The sequence below is a fragment of the Pelophylax lessonae genome (assembly GCF_965119305.1).
Source record: "Pelophylax lessonae genome assembly, chromosome: 10".
In the NCBI taxonomy this organism is placed as follows: domain Eukaryota; kingdom Metazoa; phylum Chordata; class Amphibia; order Anura; family Ranidae; genus Pelophylax; species Pelophylax lessonae.
The window spans coordinates 213,303,683-213,321,986 of record NC_138777.1 but is presented as its reverse complement, the minus strand read 5'-3'; positions in this window follow the sequence as shown (position 1 = coordinate 213,321,986).

Below are 18,304 nucleotides of genomic sequence, written 5' to 3'. Positions count from 1 at the left end.
CGCCGGTACCGGGGTGATGCCTCTAGCTGCAGACATCACTCCGGTACAAGCACTTTCCGAAATAACTGTAATATTGGCAAACTTGGTGGCCGATTCTGATATATCGGGGAAAGTGCATATTGGCCTTCGATATATCGGCTTTGCCGATAATCGATCGATCCCTAGTCAGGACACTCAAATTTCCACACACCAAACTGGTGAAACCATGTATTTACAGATCTGGCTTTGTATACAGGGGCATAATCATGCTGGAACAGAAAAGGGTCTTCACCAAACTAGTTGGAAGAGCACAATGGTCTACAATGTCTTTGTATGATGTAGTATTAACAGTGCCCTGCAATGGAGACACCTGAACTCATTTGGAGGGAGTTCCACACACCTTTTGCCATATTGTTAAGGTGTGATGGTCCGGTGACTACAAACTATTGGCCATATAGTGTATTTTCCTCTTCTTCCTAAAATGGATTAGGCCAGATAGTATAAAAATTGACATTCTCCCTGTGTGTTCATAAACTGCTATGAGGTAGAGATTTTTGGCAGAAGGGATATAAAAATCTCTTCTGGCAAAAATCTCTTTTCCTATTCCCTTAGTAATTTTTCTTTGTATGTGTACACTGTACAATGCATGCACAGTATAGTGCTAGGAATGGGCCAGGTGCCAGGGATTATGTAACACCTGTGCACATGCGCAAAAGTTGCATCATCAATGGCCACCCAGTGGTTGAAGATTATCATTGCAGGACCTGAATGAGATGGCAGTGAGGGGAGATGCATTAATGACAGGTCCCTGGACCTGTCATTGCTGGAGCACAACACAGAAGGAGGTAAAGGGTTGTGCATATTTCTCTTTCGTTCATTGACGGACACAGCTCCTGATGCTTGTGGAAGAGAATTCCACACCCTACTGCTCTGACAGTAAAGAACCCTTTACGCAGTTTAAGGTTAAACCACTTCTCTTCTAATTTTAGTGAGTGGCCACGTGTCTTATTGAATTCCCTTTCGCTGAAAAGTTTGGTTCCTATGCTAGCTCACCACTATGGTATTTGTACATTGATATCATATCCCCTCTCAAGGGTCTCTTCTCCGGAGAGAATAAGTTCAATGCTTGCAGCATTTCCTCATAGCTGATGTCCTCCATTCCCCTAATTATTTTTGTTGCCCTTCTCTGGACTCTCTCCAGTTCCAGCACATCCTTCCTGAGGACCGGTGCCCAGAATTGGACGGCATACTCCAGATGCGGCCGGACCAGAGTCTTGTAGAGTGGGAGAATTATCGTTTTATCTCTGGAGTGAATCCCCTTTATTATGCATGCCAGTATTCAATTGGCTTTGCTTGCAGCAGCTTGGCATTGCATGCCACTGCTAAGCTTGTTGTCTACTAGGACTCCCAGGTCCTTTTCCATCTTAGATTCACCCAGAGGTTCTTCCCCTAGTGAGTAACTTGCGTTTGTATTTCTGGCACCCAAGTGTATTACCTTACATTTTTCAACATCAAACCTCATTTTCCGTGTAGTTGCCCACCCCGTTATTTTGTTCAGGTCTTCTTGTAAGATTTCCATGTCCTGTATAGAAGATATTGCCCTGCTTAGCTTAGTATTGTCCGCAAATACTGAGATTGTGCTGGATATCCCATCCTCTAGGTCGTTTATGAATAAATTAAACAGGATTGGTCCCAGGACAGATCCTTGGGGGACCCCACTTTCCACACCCAACCAATCCGAGTACTCCCCATTTATCACCACCCTCTGGACTCGCCCCTGGAGCCAGTTTTCAATCCAGATACTCACCTTATGGTCCATACCTATGTACCTTAGTTTGTACAGTAAGCATTTGTGGGGAACTGTATCAAATGCCTTTGCAAAGTCCAGATACACCACATCCACAGGTTTTCCTTTATCTAGATGGCAGCTCACTTCTTCATAGAAGGTTAATAGATTGGTCTGGCAAGAACGATTCTGCATGAATCCATGCTAATTACTACTAATGATACAGTTTTTATTATTAAAATCTTGTATATAGTCCCTTATCATCCCCTCCAATATCTTGCAGATTACTGATGTTAGGCTAACTGGCCTGTAATTCCCAGGGATATATCTCGGCCCTTTTTTAAATATTGGTACTATGTTGGCTTTTTCCAATCAGCCGGTATCATTCCTGTCAGTAGACTATCCATAAAAATTAGGAACAATGGTCTGGCTATCACCTGGCTGAGTTCTTTAAGGACCCTTGGGTGTAAGCCATCTGGTCCCAGGGACTTATTTATGTTAAGTTTTTCAAGTCTAGTTCTGAGTCTGTCTTCTGTTAACCATGAGGGAGCTTCCTGGGACGTGTTATTTACCTTAACATTACAAGCTGGGTTAATGTAGCCCCCCAATCCTTATGTGAAGACTGAGGAGAAGAATTTATTTAGCATCTTCGCCTTCTCTCTGTCTTTTGTAGCCAGATTCCCTCCATTGTCCTTTATGGGGCCAATGTGTTTTGGCCTCACTTTCTTACAATTTATATACTTAAAGAATTTCTTGGGGTTTTTTTTACTCTCTTCTGCTTTGGGCCTTTTCTTTAGTTTTTAATATGCATTTTTAAGTTGGAGTTTAGCCATCCATGGTTTATTTTAGCTCTTTTAAACTTATTCCCCTTTGAAATGCACTAGCCAATCCCTTTATTTAGTATGTTCTTAAAGCACATCCATTTCTCTTCTGTGTTCAAGGATTCTATCCCATTTTATATCGTCTAGCAAAGAGCGCAGTTTAGGGAAGTTGGCTCTTTTGAAATTCAGTGTCCTTGTATTACCCTTGTGTTTCCTATTTCCATGATTTATACTGAAACTAACTGACCTATGATCACTGTTTTCTAGGTTGCCCCATATTTCTACATCCGTGATCAGGTCTGTATTGTTAGTAATCAGTAGGTCTGGTCTAGTAGCGCATTGTTTCTTGTCGGTGTGTTCACCATCTGACCCATGAAATTGTCCTGCAAAACATTTAGGAAATAGTGAGCCTTAGACAAATGAACGGTTCCTTCTACCCAGTCTATATCTGGATAATTAAAATCCCCCATTATAATGCCATTTCCCATCCTTGCTGCCATTCCAAGCTGTGATAGGAGGTCTGACTCACCCTCCTCCCTCTGTTTGGGGGGCCTATAGCATGCACCCAATATTACTTTCCCCATAGTACCTTCCCCATAGGGATTCTACCTCCTCTCTAGTCCCTAGTCCGACTTCGGAACGTTTTCAGGGGTTTTACTCAAACCTGTTTACAGTCCCCAGGAAGGAAGGCAAGGTGCGTCCAGTTCTGGACCTCAAGGCGCTGAACTGCTTTGTGCAGATGCAGAAGTTCAGAATGGAGTCTGTTCACATGGCGGTGGCTTCCCTGCATCAGGGGGATTTTATGCTTCCATCGACATCAAGGATGCTTACCTTCACATTCCAATATGTGTCGATCTCCAGCGCTTCCTCCGCTTTGCCGTCGGAAAGGAGCATTTTCAGTTTGTTGTGAAATCTCTTGGTCTTGCCTCTGCTCCTCTGGTCTCACGAACGTGTTGGCACCGGTGCCAGCATTGTTATGCCTATGGGGGACCGCGGTACTGGGCTACTTGGACATCCTCCTTCTGCGAGCGGAGTCTCCTACTGCTCTGGTGGAAAACCTGAAAATCACTATACGAGCTTGAGGGAATTTTCAGAAGTCTGCTCTGGTTTTGTCCACAAGCTGGACTATGTGGGTCTGACTCTGGACTCAGCCTTAGCCAGAGTGCTCCTTCCTCTGGACAAACTCCAGAAACTACAGGGTGCAATTCATCTCCTGCTGTCCAGCAGATGGTCATCGCTCCGGACTTGCATGCGGGTTCTGGGCCTGATGGTGTCTACCTTTGAGGCGGTTCCATTTGCACAGTTCTATACGAGGTCCCTGCCAGGGAGATTCTGGCCAAATGGGACAAGAATCTGCAGTCTTTGGACAATCCGACCCAGCTGAGCCAGGGAACAAAAGAGTCCCTGATATGATGGATTCTTTCTTCTGCTGGGCAAATTTTTCCTCTTTTTTTTATTAGACAGTGGTCACCACGGATGCCAGCCTGTCCAGTTGGGGTGGCGTCCTCTGCAAATATTCTGCTCTGGGATCTGGGGATCTGGCTCTGGGGATCTGGACACTGGAAGAGTCCAGACTACTGATCAATGTCTTGGAACTCCGAGCAATCAGACTGTGCCTGGAACATTGGACGGATTGTCTTCAGGGATGTCCAGTGTGTGTTTAATAGGAGAATGCCATGGCCGTGGCTTATGTCAGTCACCAGGGGGGCACAAGAAGTGTCCTGGTGGCTCTGGAGGTAGCCAGCATTCTAAGGTGGGCAGGACGGTTTGTTCTAGCCCTCCCTGCCATACACATTCCTGGGTGGAAAACTGGCAGGCGGATTACCTCAGTTGGCAGGCATTGGACTGAGGTGAGTGGTCCCTTCATCCGGAGGTGTTTCATCAGTTGTGTCTCTGGTGGGGCATCCCAGAGGTGGATCTGTTGGCTTCCCGGCTCAACAGAAAGGTGCAGAGGTTTTGGGCTTGGTCACGTTTTTCCTCTGACAGATGCCACAGATGCGCTGGTGGCCCCGTGGGGTCAGTATCATCTGATTTATGCCTTCCCTCCTCTCAAGCTTCTGCCAAGACTTCTACGCAGGATCAAGGCAGAAGGGCTTCTGGTCTTCTTGTGCCTCGTTTCCACTGAGCGGATCGGTTCGGGTCGGTTCGGTACGGTACGCTAATTTGAGTGTTTTCATTATGAGTGGCCCATACAACCGAACCAAACCGCACCATTCCTGGTCCTGCTTCAGATGTAGGGCCATAGGAAATGGAACGGTACGGTTAGGGCGGAGCTACTGGCGTCACACGATAGAGTCCACTGATTGGCGGACAGGAAACCTTCAATGCTCACGTCAAATCAAAGAGCAAAACAAACACCTCATTTGGTGTAAACCCCGCATGGTCCCCGGTGGCCCGACTTGCAGTGGAAACGCTCACCTGAATAGACCGGACCATTCTAACCCTTCCAAACTGTACCGACCCGAACCGTTCCGCTCAGTGGAAACGAGGCATTAGTGGCCCCGAACTGGCCTTGTCAGGCTTGGCTTGGTACACCAATCTGGGGCGGCTGGTCGACGACGTTCCTTGGGAGCTTATTCTCAGGAAGGGTCTGCTGTCCCAAGGACCAGTCTTCCATCCTGCTTTACAGTCATGAGTCGGTTTTTCTATTGCTGTTACAAGCGTGGAAGACGTACATTGCGTGGTATGAGTCTCTTGGGGTTCATCCTCGCTCCTGTTCAGTGGCTTGGATCTTGACTTTCCTTCAACTGGGGTGTTGAGCAGAAACTGGCCTTGAGTACTATCAATGGTCAAGCGTTGGCCTTAGCAGTCCTATTTCAACGGCCCTTGGCCACATACTCCCTGGTGTGTACTTTTCTTCAGGGAGTTAGGCAATTGACACCTCCAGTGCATTCTCTGTTGCTGCCTTGCGATCTCGATTTGGTGCTCTCAGTCCTCCAGAAGCCTCTTTTTGAGAATCTTCATGAGATTCCCCTGCTCACACTGTCCCAGAAGGTGGCTTTACCTCTGCGAACAGGGTGTCGGAATTGGCGGCATTATCCTGTCGTTCACCTTCCTTGTGGTTCACAGTGATTAGGTGGTTCTTTGCCCCTGTCTGTCGTTCCTTCCTCAGGTTGTCTCTGATTTTCATTGGAATGAAGACATTGTGTTTCCTTCCCTGTGTCCCAGGCCAACACATCCCAAGGGACTTGCTTTGCATGCCTTGGATATGGACTGGCAATTAGGGTGGGCCCGGCAGCTATGGAGTCTTGTAGGAAGTCAGACTCACTATTTGTGCTCACAGATGGGCCTCAGAAAAGGTTGTCTGTTTCCTCTGCGACCATTTCCAGATGAATCAGACAGACGATGGTTCAGGTTTATTCCATCCAGGGTCAGGTTCCTCCTTTCCCTGTCAAGGCACATTCTACTTGGGCGCTCAGTGCCTCCTGGGCTTTCCGTCATCAGGCGCTAGTGACTCAGATTTGCAAGGCGGCCTCCTGGTCATCGTCGCACACTTTTACAAATTTCTATAAAGTGGATGTGTTGGCATCTGCGGATGCTTCCTATGGCTGCAAGGTTTTTTCTGGCTGCTGTTTAGAGAATCTGGTCCTCTTTGAGGGTGTATTGTTTTTTTCAGGTGAGCTACAGTTGTTTTGTTGCTCTTCTGTTTACCTGGTTGGCTATAGTTAGCCTTGGGAATTTATTTTTCACTGTTCCCACCCCTCATGTTTAACACTGCTTTGGGACGTCCCAATTGTTAAGAATATTAGGAGCTGTGTCCTTCAATGAACACAAAAGGAAATTGGAATTTTTGACCTACCGTAAAATCCATTTCTCTGATGTTTATCGACGGACACAGCATCCACCCCTCTGTGGAGTTGTAATTCTTCTGTCACTGCTTGTAACAAAACTGAGCACCAATAGCAGAGAGACGGAGTATACCCCCTGGGACTGCTCATAGGCGTAGCCAGACTTGTTTTCTGCCTAGTGTCCTACTCCTGTAGGGGGCAGTATAACCCAATGGTTAAGAAGATCAGGAGCTGTGTCCGTCAATGAACATCAGAGAAATGGATTTTACGGTAAGTCAAAAATCCCATTTTTTAGGTTATGACAAAATTTTCACCACCACTGACAAAGCTTACTTCTGCCTTAGGCTGGCCATACACTATACAATTTTCTTATTCAATTTCCTTTAGATTTACCTTAACTTATGTAGTGCAAGGGCCTGCCTGATTGCATACAAATTGAAAGTGTTTAGGTTTGACCCTATATTACATGGTTTTGGTAAATCTAAAGGAAAGTTGAACAAGAAAATTGTATAGTGTATGGCCAGCCTTATAATCAGTGTTGCAGTTTGCTTACATCAGAAGCTACTGCCAAGTTGTTTCAATGAGAGCGATTGGCTGCTCATCTAGTTCTCAGGTGGAAACATTATATTTATTTAGAAAGGTAAGCAGTAGTGGAGTCACCTGACTGCCACTTCATAAACACCTCTAGGGACATTTGTTTTAACCTTTTCTCATCAGTAAACATTTACTCTGAGTAAACATGAACTTTCTGCATTTACACTGAGGCAGAGGACAATGTGTTTTTATTCCAGGTACTTTACGAACAAAGGGACATCAGTGCATGGAGGAATGAGAATTCTAGCTTAGGTTTAGGAAGGGTTTCTTGATGGTAAGAGCCTTAAAGATGTGGAATTCATTTGCGATTCAATAGTGAAAATCAAGAAAAATTCTGTCAGAATGTAAAGCTAGCCTGTGAAAATAAAAAATTCCTAAACTGTCCTTTTACCCTGTCCTGAGCAAACTACAGTACCTAGAACCCTACAGTACCTAGAACCCTACAGTATCTAGGACCCTACAGTATGCAGAACCCTACAGTATCTAGGAACCAACTGAACCTAGGATGCTACAGTACCAAGGATCCCAGATTAACTAGGTCCCTACAGTACCTTAAAGTAGTTGAGACCCTACAGTTCCTATGGCTCTACAGTACCTAGGACCCTGCAATACCCAGGAACCTACAGTACCTAGGACTCTACAATATCCAGGACCCAACAGTACCTAAGACTCTACAGTACCCAGGACCCTACAGTACCTAGGACTCTACAATATCCAGGACCCAACAGTACCTAAGACTCTACAGTACCCAGGACCCTACAGTACCTAGGACTCTACAATACTTAGGACCCTACAGTACCTAGGACTCCTCAAAACCCAGGACCCTACAGTACCCTAAAAACCTAGGACTTTACAGTACCCAGAAGCCTACAGTACCTAGGCCTCTACATTACCTAGCACTCCACAGTACCTAGGCAAAGTGACGTAGGGGTACGTTGCTCGCCTACGAGCCTCTAGGGGGCGAGCGTGCGCGCTGACGGAGGCGCGCTCCCACCCCCGCTCGTTCCCTGACATGTCCGCGTGAGTGACCGCCGGCTCCGATGTCCGCCGGTCACTCGGTCTCTCCCGGTGCAGAGGGAGAAAGGCAGGCGGCTGATGTAAACAAAGCCGCCTGTCATTCTCCCTGATCTAACTGCAGAGATCATACGATCCTGCTATGTAGGATCGTATGTCTCTGTGGTTACATCACTAGCCACGCCCCTTTACAGTTAGAATCACGCCCCTAGGGACACACTTAACCCCTTGATCACTAATAAAGTTAACCCCTTCCCTGCCAGTGTCATTTTTACAGTAACAGTGCACTGATTACTGTAGCACTGATTAATGTTTTTTAACATTTTAGGCCAATTTGTTTTCTGCTACATATGTTTGGTAAAAAAAATTGCAATAAGCGTATTTTGGTTGGTTTGCGCAAAAGTTATTGCGTTTACTAACTAAGGGAAAGATTTTTGTCATTTTTATTGTTTTTTTTTTTTTAACGAGTAATGGCGGCGATCTGCGATTTTTTTTGCGGGACTGCGACATTGCGACATATGTATAGGACTGATTACTGTAGTAATGTCACTGGTACCCCGAAAAGTGTCAAAATGTCAGTCAAGGGTCCGATCTGTCTGCCGCAATGTCGCAGTACCGCAAAAAAAATCGCAGATCGCCGCCATTACTCGTTAAAAAAAAAAAACAATAAAAAATGACAAAAATCTTTCCCTTAGTTAGTAAACGCAATAACTTTTGCGCAAACCAATCAAAATACGCTTATTGCAATTTTTTTTACCAAACATATGTAGCAGAAAACAAATTGGCCTAAAATGTTAAAAAATTTAGATTTTTACATTTTTTTGGGGGGAATTTCATATAAAAAAATTTGAAAAATATTGTTATTTTTTCACAATTGTCGCTGTTTTTTTTGTTTATAGCACAAAAAGTAAAAATCGCACAGGTGATCAAATGCCACCAAAAGAAAGCTCTGTTTGTGCGAAAAAAAGGACGTCAAATTCATTTGGGTACAGCGTCGCACGACCGCGCAATTGTTCGTTAAAGTCACGCAGTGCCGAATCGCAAAATAGGGCCTGGTCTTTGAGCAGCCAAAGTGGTTAAAGACGGGCCTGGAATTACCCATACTATTTCACAGGGTGGTGTTGGGTTGTTGCTTTTAGCTTTATTTTTTTTGTTTGAGTTAGGGATGGTGTTACCTAATTACAGAACCATCTGTAAGCCCTCTAGTAAAATACTGTGAATGTTTTTATGTCATTACCTTCATCCCAAACCCAAAAATATGGTGTTATGGCTTGTTTAAAAAAAACTCTGCTCTTTATTAAAGTTTTTTAGACTTTCTTGTGACTGTGAAATCTTCAGATCCATGTGTGTTACGTTGTTTAAAGAGAACCTGCCCTGGCCCTAAAGGGGCCAAAGTAAAGTAATGAGAGTTGTTGTTACTGTTTATCTAAAGCTGTTTTTGTTTAACTTTGAATGGACTGATTAGATCCTCTGTCTTTATTGCAGTATGAGATTATCCTTAAGGCTGCATTCACATGTCAGCATATGATCGCGGGCAGAACCGCCGCGGTTCCGCCCGCGATTCGGAGATTTATTGCAAATCGCGGGACGCCTAGCGTTGCCCGTTGATTTGCAATAGCCCCCCAAACGCCGAGCGATGTTGCCGCGATTTACGCCCGCCGAATCGCGGCAACATCGCGCAAACAAAATCGCGGGACGCAATACGCACCAAAAAAGTACAAGAGCTTCTTTGGAGCGTATTGCGTCCCGCGATTTTGTTTGCGCGATGTTGCCGCGATTCGGCGTGCGTAAATCGCGGCAACATCGCTCGGCCTTTGGGGGGCTATTGCAAATCAACGGGCAACGCTAGGCGTCCCGCGATTTGCAATAAATCTCAGAATCGCGGGCGGAACCGCGGCGGTTCTGCCTGCGATCATACGCTGACATGTGAATGCAGCCTAAAGTGTTACAAAACCCAGGAGTCGGCATTCACTATATCTGCTCTCCCGCAGTACACAGAACATGGAAATGCAATCTTTGTTGTGAATATAAACTGCTAAATACCTTTTCTCGTCAGCAGTATATAGCAGTCTTGTGACTTCTATCAGTGTCTGGTTAAAGCTTGTAGGATGAGCTTTAATTCTACTCTGACTGTTCTATGAGGTTGCCCGACCCCTGACCCTCTGTCTTGACAGTCCTGATTGGCCCTGTGCTGATCACATGCACCCTCCCAAGAAAAGAAAACAAAACTCTCTAGCAATACACACCAAACTGAGCATGTGCAGAGTGCTCCCAAGGCTCTCTTCTTTCAGGAGATGGTTTGGGGACTGTGGAAGAAGAGAAGACAGGATCAAACAGCCTTTTTACACAATGCAGAGGATTAACCCCTTAGGTTCCACAGTGAGTATAACAAGCACGCCTTACTGCATATACACACTGATTTACTGTTGTGGGTTAAGTAACGATTTAACTTTGGATGGAGTGCTGAAGGATTATAGATCCTCTGTCTTTATCGCTGGATGTGATTATCCTTAACCCCCTACTGCCGCCGCCTCCCGGTCCTTTAAGTGGATTGAAATGCCGGGAGGCGACGTCAGAGATGGGCATTCTGATCACTTAACCCCTGTGAGTGACTGTCACAGTGATCACATGACCAAAAGCTCCCTATCGCAAGTATGCTTCAGAAGCTTTCAATGATAGTTTAGTTTCTGTGTTGGGAGTGTGCACTGAGCGCGCTCTCAGCACAGAAAACTGTTTACCTATAGATACATATATGCAGGAGTTCAGGATTGCAACATGCATGCGGCCGGCGGGAAGTGGTTAATATCTAAGGCTAGGTTAACACAGGCAGCAAAACCAGGTGGTTGATCTGCATTTTTACAGCCTGCCTCCCCGAATGCCAAAATACAGTGCCTTGCAAAAGTATTCGGCCCCCTTGAACTTTTCAACCTTTTGCCACATTTCAGGCTTCAAACATAAAGATATAAAACTGTAATTTTTGTGAAGAATCAACAAGTGGGACACAATCATGAAGTGGAACGAAATTTATTGGATATTTCAAACTTTTTTAACAAATAAAAAACTGAAAAATTGGACGTGCAAAATTATTCAGCCCCCTTAAGATAATACTTTGTAGCTCCACCTTTTGCTGCGATTACAGCTGTAAGTCGCTTGGGGTATGTCTCTATCAGTTTTGCACATCGAGAGACTGAAATTTTTGCCCATTCCTCCTTGCAAAACAGCTCGAGCTCAGTGAGGTTGGATGGAGAGCGTTTGTGAATAGCAGTTTTCAGTTCTTTCCACAGATTCTCGATTGGATTCAGGTCTGGACTTTGACTTGGCCATTCTAACACCTGGATATGTTTATTTGTGAACCATTCCATTGTATATTTTGCTTTATGTTTTGGATCATTGTCTTGTTGGAAGACAAATCTCCGTCCCAGTCTCAGGTCTTTTGCAGACTCCATCAGGTTTTCTTCCAGAATGGTCCTGTATTTGGCTCCATCCATCTTCCCATCAATTTTAACCATCTTCCCTGTCCCTGCTGAAGAAAAGCAGGCCCAAACCATGATGCTGCCACCACCATGTTTGACAGTGGGGATGGTGTGTTCAGGGTGATGAGCTGTGTTGCTTTTACACCAAACATAACGTTTTGCATTGTTGCCAAAAAGTTTGATTTTGGTTTCATCTGACCAGAGCACCTTCTTCCACATGTTTGGTGTCTCCCAGGTGGCTTGTGGCAAACTTTAAATGACACTTTTTATGGATATCTTTAAGAAATGGCTTTCTTCTTGCCACTCTTCCATAAAGGACAGATTTGTGCAGTATACGACCAGACTTGTATAAAGTACTCAAAATCTCTACTTGAGTAAAAGTACAAGTGCTCGATCAAAAAATTACTTGAGTAGAAGTGGAAGTGCTTGCAGAAAAAGTTACTTAAGTAGAAGTACTAAAGTATTCAACATTTTTTTTACTTAAGTATTGCAAGTAGTTTTTTCAAAAAATTTGCTACTTAAGTACTAAAAGTAAAAAGTACCAGTAGTTTTGAAAAAAAAATTCTACTCAAGTACTAAAAGTAGAAGTACAAGTACTGTGTTATGTAGTTATTAAAGAAATAAGTCAAAAGTTTGAACATCATATTGTTTTTTATTATTTCAAATGATTTATTCAAATGATTAACCTGTGTTTGTTAATAGTTTCTTGATGCACTTTATGCGCTGTAGCACCATTTATTTGTTTGTTTCATATTTTCTTTTTATTGGAAAGATTTGGTATAGCAGCTTTTATTATACATAGCCTTTATTTTCGTATGCGCTGATTTACAAATGACATTATACACATTTTTTTGAGCTTTATGCAACCTGCCATCTACTGTTCTGGCAGTGGTAATTTTTTTAAAAGTAACGAGTAACTATGCAGCACAAAAAAAAAATACTTGAGTAGAAGTATCGAAATCATCGAAAAAATGTAGTGAAGTAAAAGTAGAAGTAGGAGAAAAAAATTCTACTCTAGGAAAGTACAGATACCACATTTCGGTACTTAAGTACAGTACTTAAGTAGTTCTACTTCGTTACTATACATCTCTGTATACGACTGATTGTTGTCCTATGGACAGAGTCTCCCACCTCAGCTGTAGATCTCTGCAGTTCATCCAGAGTGATCATGGGCCTCTTGGCTGCATCTCTGATCAGTCTTCTCCTTGTATGAGCTGAAAGTTTAGAGGGACGGCCAGGTCTTCGTAGATTTGCAGTGGTCTGATACTCCTTCCATTTCAATATTATCGCTTGCACAGTGCTCCTTGGGATGTTTAAAGCTTGGGAAATCTTTTTGTATCCAAACCGGCTTTAAACTTCTCCACAACAGTATCTCGGACCTGCCTGGTGTGTTCCTTGTTCTTCATGATGCTCTCTGCACTTTAAACGGACCTCTGAGACTATCACAGTGCAGGTGCATTTATATGGAGACTTGATTACACACAGGTGGATTCTATTTATCATCATTAGTCATTTAGGTCAACATTGGATCATTCAGAGATCCTTACTGAACTTCTGGAGAGAGTTTGCTGCACTGAAAGTAAAGGGGCTGAATGCTAAAGGTAAAGTTAAAAAAGACAGGGTGAACGACACGTATATCTTAAAATTGAAAAGACATATCAGCGTTGGTATATATTCACACATAGAGACAACATTATGCAGAAGAAAATTCATAAATGCTAGACTATATCTCAACGCGTTTCGTCAAGCAATGTTCACTTCAGGAGACAGTGGAGTCCAAATCCAAGCCTTTTTATGGAGAGACCGTGCCACCAGTTAAAAAAGAGAGGAAAAAGGCAAAAGCATTCCCAAGTAGCAGACAAAAGGTGGGGACTGGGAAATGGGTTGGCCCAACTTGAATCACAGTTGTGATTTAATACCCACCTTGTGTTTGCTACTTGGGGGGGGGAGTTTTGCCTATAGTTATACTTTAGTAGTCTAAATATAAATGTATCCAATGTCAGATCAAAATAGAAGACTTTAATAAAGAGCCAACACATTTGGCAGGACTCACCCCCTAAAAGGTATAAAAATAGTATAACTAAATGCAAAACTTTTTTTTTTTTTTTTTTTTTTGTAAACTACATCATCCTATTCCAGCTAAAAGGAAAAGTTTTAGCTTTATGTATACTTTATATAATTACTTGATAAAATAACAAGACTATGTATTCCTTATATCAAAGTGGTTCTAAAGGCTAAAGGTTTTCTTTACCCTTATATATTCTATCCATAAAGGTAAAAAACCTACAGCGTGCAGCTCCCCCCTCTTATTACCTAAACCTGATCCAATGATGTGCACGAGAGCAGAAGCTCTCCCAGGTCTTTTCCTCCTCATTGGCTGATCTACATCCATCACAGCCAGTGAGGAGGAAGCGGGGGTGGGTAGGGGCTGAGCCGAATAGACACACAGAGGGGGCTCAGGAGCGAGCACGCATGAGTGCCCACAGAGCAAACAGCTTGCTATAGGGGCACTCAGCAGGAGGGAGGGGCCAAGAGCACCAGCGGGGGCCCCGAGAAGAGGATCTGGGCTGCTCTGTGTAAAACCACTGCAAAGAGCCGGTAAGTATGACATGTTTTTTATTAAAAAAGAAAAAAAAAATCTGAAGCTTTAGAATCACTTTAAAGCGGTTGTAAAACGCAGGTGTTGCAAAAAAAAGCTGCAAAGGAATGGCATAATGTGCTAGTATGCATTGCGGGAGGGAGGGGCAATATCGTTGCACAGAACAGGTACAAACAAACCTCTTTTTTATTTTAATTAAAAAACAAAATTAAATAATAAGCTTTAGTATCACTTTAATCCATTGTATAATAAATACACCCCCTAATGTAAAATATTAATAAATAATAAGTTATGAAAAATATATATATAATAAATACCAAAAAATAAATGATTAAAAAAAATATAAAAAATGATTGCTGGTGGTGTCCCCGCTGAGAAGATTGACCCCTTCTAGTCATCCTGGCGATCACTGTCACTGAGAATCTGAAACTTTGAGTTGTCACCAGAACAGGAATAGAGGGGACATCTTGCATTGGGGTCACTTGTTTTGATGACAGTCCCTGAACGGCCACCCGTGCTGTTCCGTCAGAGCCGTGTATGACCAGCCGCTCCAGTGCGCATGTCCAAAGTTGCATGACAAGTCGCACAAGTGTGAATGGAGCCTGGACCAAAAATGTATTATATTGCAGCTTACCAATCATTCGATGTGATGACTGCATTTGTTTTATTTTTAGGCTTTCTTTCCTTTATGTTCACCTGGTGATCTGGCCAGTAGCACACCTCCTGTATTAGAGAGTGCCTACTCTGGATGAAGGAACACAGAAGGCACAGCAGCATTGTCAGTCGAGGGGGGGGGGGGGGTGAGTGTTAAATGTATAAGCAGGTTTAAAGTGATTTTAAAGTGGAGCTCCACCCAAAAGGGGGGGGGGCAGATACCTGGTTTTGACAGGTACCCGCTCCCACTTCCTGCTGAGTTCACCGCTGAAAACTTAGCTGGCAGTTCGGTTCTCGTCGCAACCCGCCCATTGAGATAGCGCAGTGCGATTGACGCATATGCAGTAGGAAACTGGCTATAAAGCGGCAAGGCTTCACTGCCGCTTTCCCTTACCCAAGATGGCGGCGCCAGCACCTGAGAGCCGATTCAAGAATCGGTTTGAGTGAGGACAACGCGGGACCCCTGGACAGGTAAGCGCCCCAATAGTAAAAGTCAGCAGGTACAGTATTTGTAGCTGCTGACTTTTAATTTTTTTGGTGGGGGGGCTGGAGCTCCGCTTTAAAGTGGAGCAGACATCCCAAGTCTCCTGCAAGGTGTGGGACTCTCCTGCATTTGAGCAGCGTCTCCCTGACACCCGCAAGTGCCGCACGATATCCCGGCTGTCAGCTCTCAGAATGGAGCCGATGCTCTCTGTGTAGTTCTGGCTCCGTCCTGTCACAGGTGGAGTGATATCAAATGCACTCTGCCTGTGAGAGGAGAGATACAGAAAGCATTGGCTCTGCATGCTTCCTCCAGTGCTGCACCTCACACTCTGTTGATGTCTCTCAGAGGAGCCAGCAGTACCAGCCAGCAGTACCCGCCAGCAGTACCAGCCAGTAGTATCAGCCAGCAGTACCAGCCAGCAGTACCCGCCAGCAGTACCAGCCAGTAGTATCAGCCAGCAGTACCAGCCAGCAAAACCCGCCAGCAGTACCAGCCAGTAGTATCAGCCAGCAGTACCCGCCAGCAGTATCAGTCTGCAGTACCCACCAGCAGTACCAGCCAGTAGTCCCAGCCAGCAGTACCCGCCAGCAGTACCCACCACCAGTACCAACCAGCAGTACCAGCCAGCAGTACCAGCCAGCAGTACCAACAGCAGTACCAGCCAGCAGTACCTGCCAGCAGTACTCACCAGCAGTACCAGCCAGCAGTACCAGCCATCAGTACTCACCAGCAGTACCAGCCATCAGTAACCAACAGCAGTACCAGCCAGCAGTAAAGAATAATTGTAAGTATCCCAGCATGTGCAGTGTTTCTGACTCAAACCACCATGACCACTGCAATTCACTGAAGTGGTCATGGTGGTTGGAGTGTTCCTTTAATATCTCCCAGAAGAAGTAAATCTCTGTATATTGATTCCATTTCATTTGATTATCCTCTAGTTGTGTTACATTTGGGGGGGGGGGGGGCGTGGAGTGCCACCTCCCTGAAGTTAGTTTTTGCAGGTTGGGATGTCTGGTGGAGCTCAACCCAAAAGGGGAAGCTCCGCTTGTCTGCCCCCTCTGCTGCCACATTTGGCACCTTTTGGGGGGGAGGGGGAGCAGGTACCTAGTTTTGACAGGTACCCGCCCCCACTCCCAGGTCAGGTTGCCATGGCAAACTGAGATGAACGTTCGCCCCCCCCTCTTTCCCCTGCAGTCTTCTGGGACACATTCATTCATTGACTCACTGGCTGTGATTGACTGCTGTCTCAGCCAATGAGGAATGAGAGACCCGGGAGAAGCTCAGCTCTCGAGCACATCGCTGAATCGAGAGGGGGCTCAGGTAAGTATCAAAGGGGCTGCTGCACACAGAATGTGTGATGGGGTTGTTTTTCAGGGGTTGGGCTTGGCCCCTTCAGGAACTCTGTGTGTCCATTCATACACGGAGCCGCAGCTCAGCCCCACCCCTCCGTCTCCTGACTGGCTCACTGAATGTGATTGACAGCAGTGGAAGCCAATGGCTCCCGCTGCTGCCAAAAGCCAATCAGGAGTGTGAGTCCCCGGAGAGGCAAGGCTCTCATGAACATCGCTGGACCGACAGGAGGCTTAGGTAAGTATCAGGGGGGGTTCTGCACACAGAAGGTTTTTTACCTTCAAGCATAGAATACATGAAAGTAAAAAGCCTTGAGCCTTTAAAACCACTTCAAACTGGATGTAAAGGCAGACTTTTTTTTACCCTAATGCATTCTCTGCTTAAAGGTAAAAAACCTTCTGTTTGCAGGAGCCCCCCCCCCCCCCGATACTTACCTGAGCCCCCTCTCGATTCAGCGATGTTCATGAGAGCCTTGCCTCTCCGGGGACTCACACTCCTGGTTGGCTTTTGGCAGCAGTGGGAGCCATTGGCTCTCACTGCTGTCAATTACATTCAATGAGCCGATCAGGAGACGGAAGGGCGGGGCTGAACTGCGGCTCCATGTGTGAATGGACACACAGAGTTCCCTAAGGGGGCCAAGCCCATCCCCTGAAAAACAACTCCACACCATAATCCCCCCCTCCACCAAATGATTTGGACCAGTGCACAAAGCACCCTATAGTGTTGAGGTCAGGACTCTGTGCAGGCCAGTCAAGTTCCTCCACCCCAAACTCACTCATCCATGTCTTTATGGACCTTGCTTTGGGCACTGGTCCAAATCATTTGGTGGAGGGGGGATTATGGTGTGGGGTTGCTTTTCAGGGGTTGGGCTTGGCCTCTTAGTTCCAGTGAAGGAAACTTAAGGCGACATTTTGGACAATTTCATGGTTCCAACTTTGTGGGAAGAGTTTGGGGATGGCCCCTTCCTGTTCCAACATGACTGCGCACCAGTGCACAAAGCAAAGTCCATAAAGACATGGATGAGCGAGTTTGGGGTGGAGGAACTTGACTGGCCTGCACAGAGTCCTGACCTCCACCCTATAGAACACCTTTGGGATGAATTAGAGTGGAGACTGCGAGCCAGACCTTCTCATCCAACATCAGTGCCTGACCTCACAAACACTTCTGAAAGAATGGTCAAACATTCCCATAGACACTCCTAAACCTTGCAGACAGCCTTCCCAGAAGAGTTGAAGCTGTTATAGCTGCAAAGGGTGGGCCAACTCAATATTGAACCCTACGGACTAAGACTGGGATGCCATTAAAGTTCATGTGTGTGTAAGGCCCCTTTCACACTTGTGTGACTGTACTGCGGCAAAGTGGATCGTTATCGTCTGGCGACATAGACCTACGTCACCAGACATTCCCCTCTCTCGGCGGCGCACGCTCGCCGCCGGAGGCTCGCTCCCGCTGTATTCAGTTACAGCGGGAGTCGGGCCAGGGGGGAGGAGCAGCGGTGATCACCGCCGCTCTTCCCCGATCGGCGGGGAATCGAGTCTGGAGATCCGCCCGCTTGTGTAAACAGAGCAGGCGGATCTCCTAAGTGACAGGCAGGGACAGATTGCAGAGTTCAGCATAGCTGAACATGCGATCTGTCCCTGTGTCACTCAGTCACCTCCCCCCACACACGTTAGTAAGCACCAGGCATACATTAACCCCTCCCTCTCCAATAAAATTAACCCCTTCCCTGCCAGTGTAATTATTACAGTAACAGTGCATATGT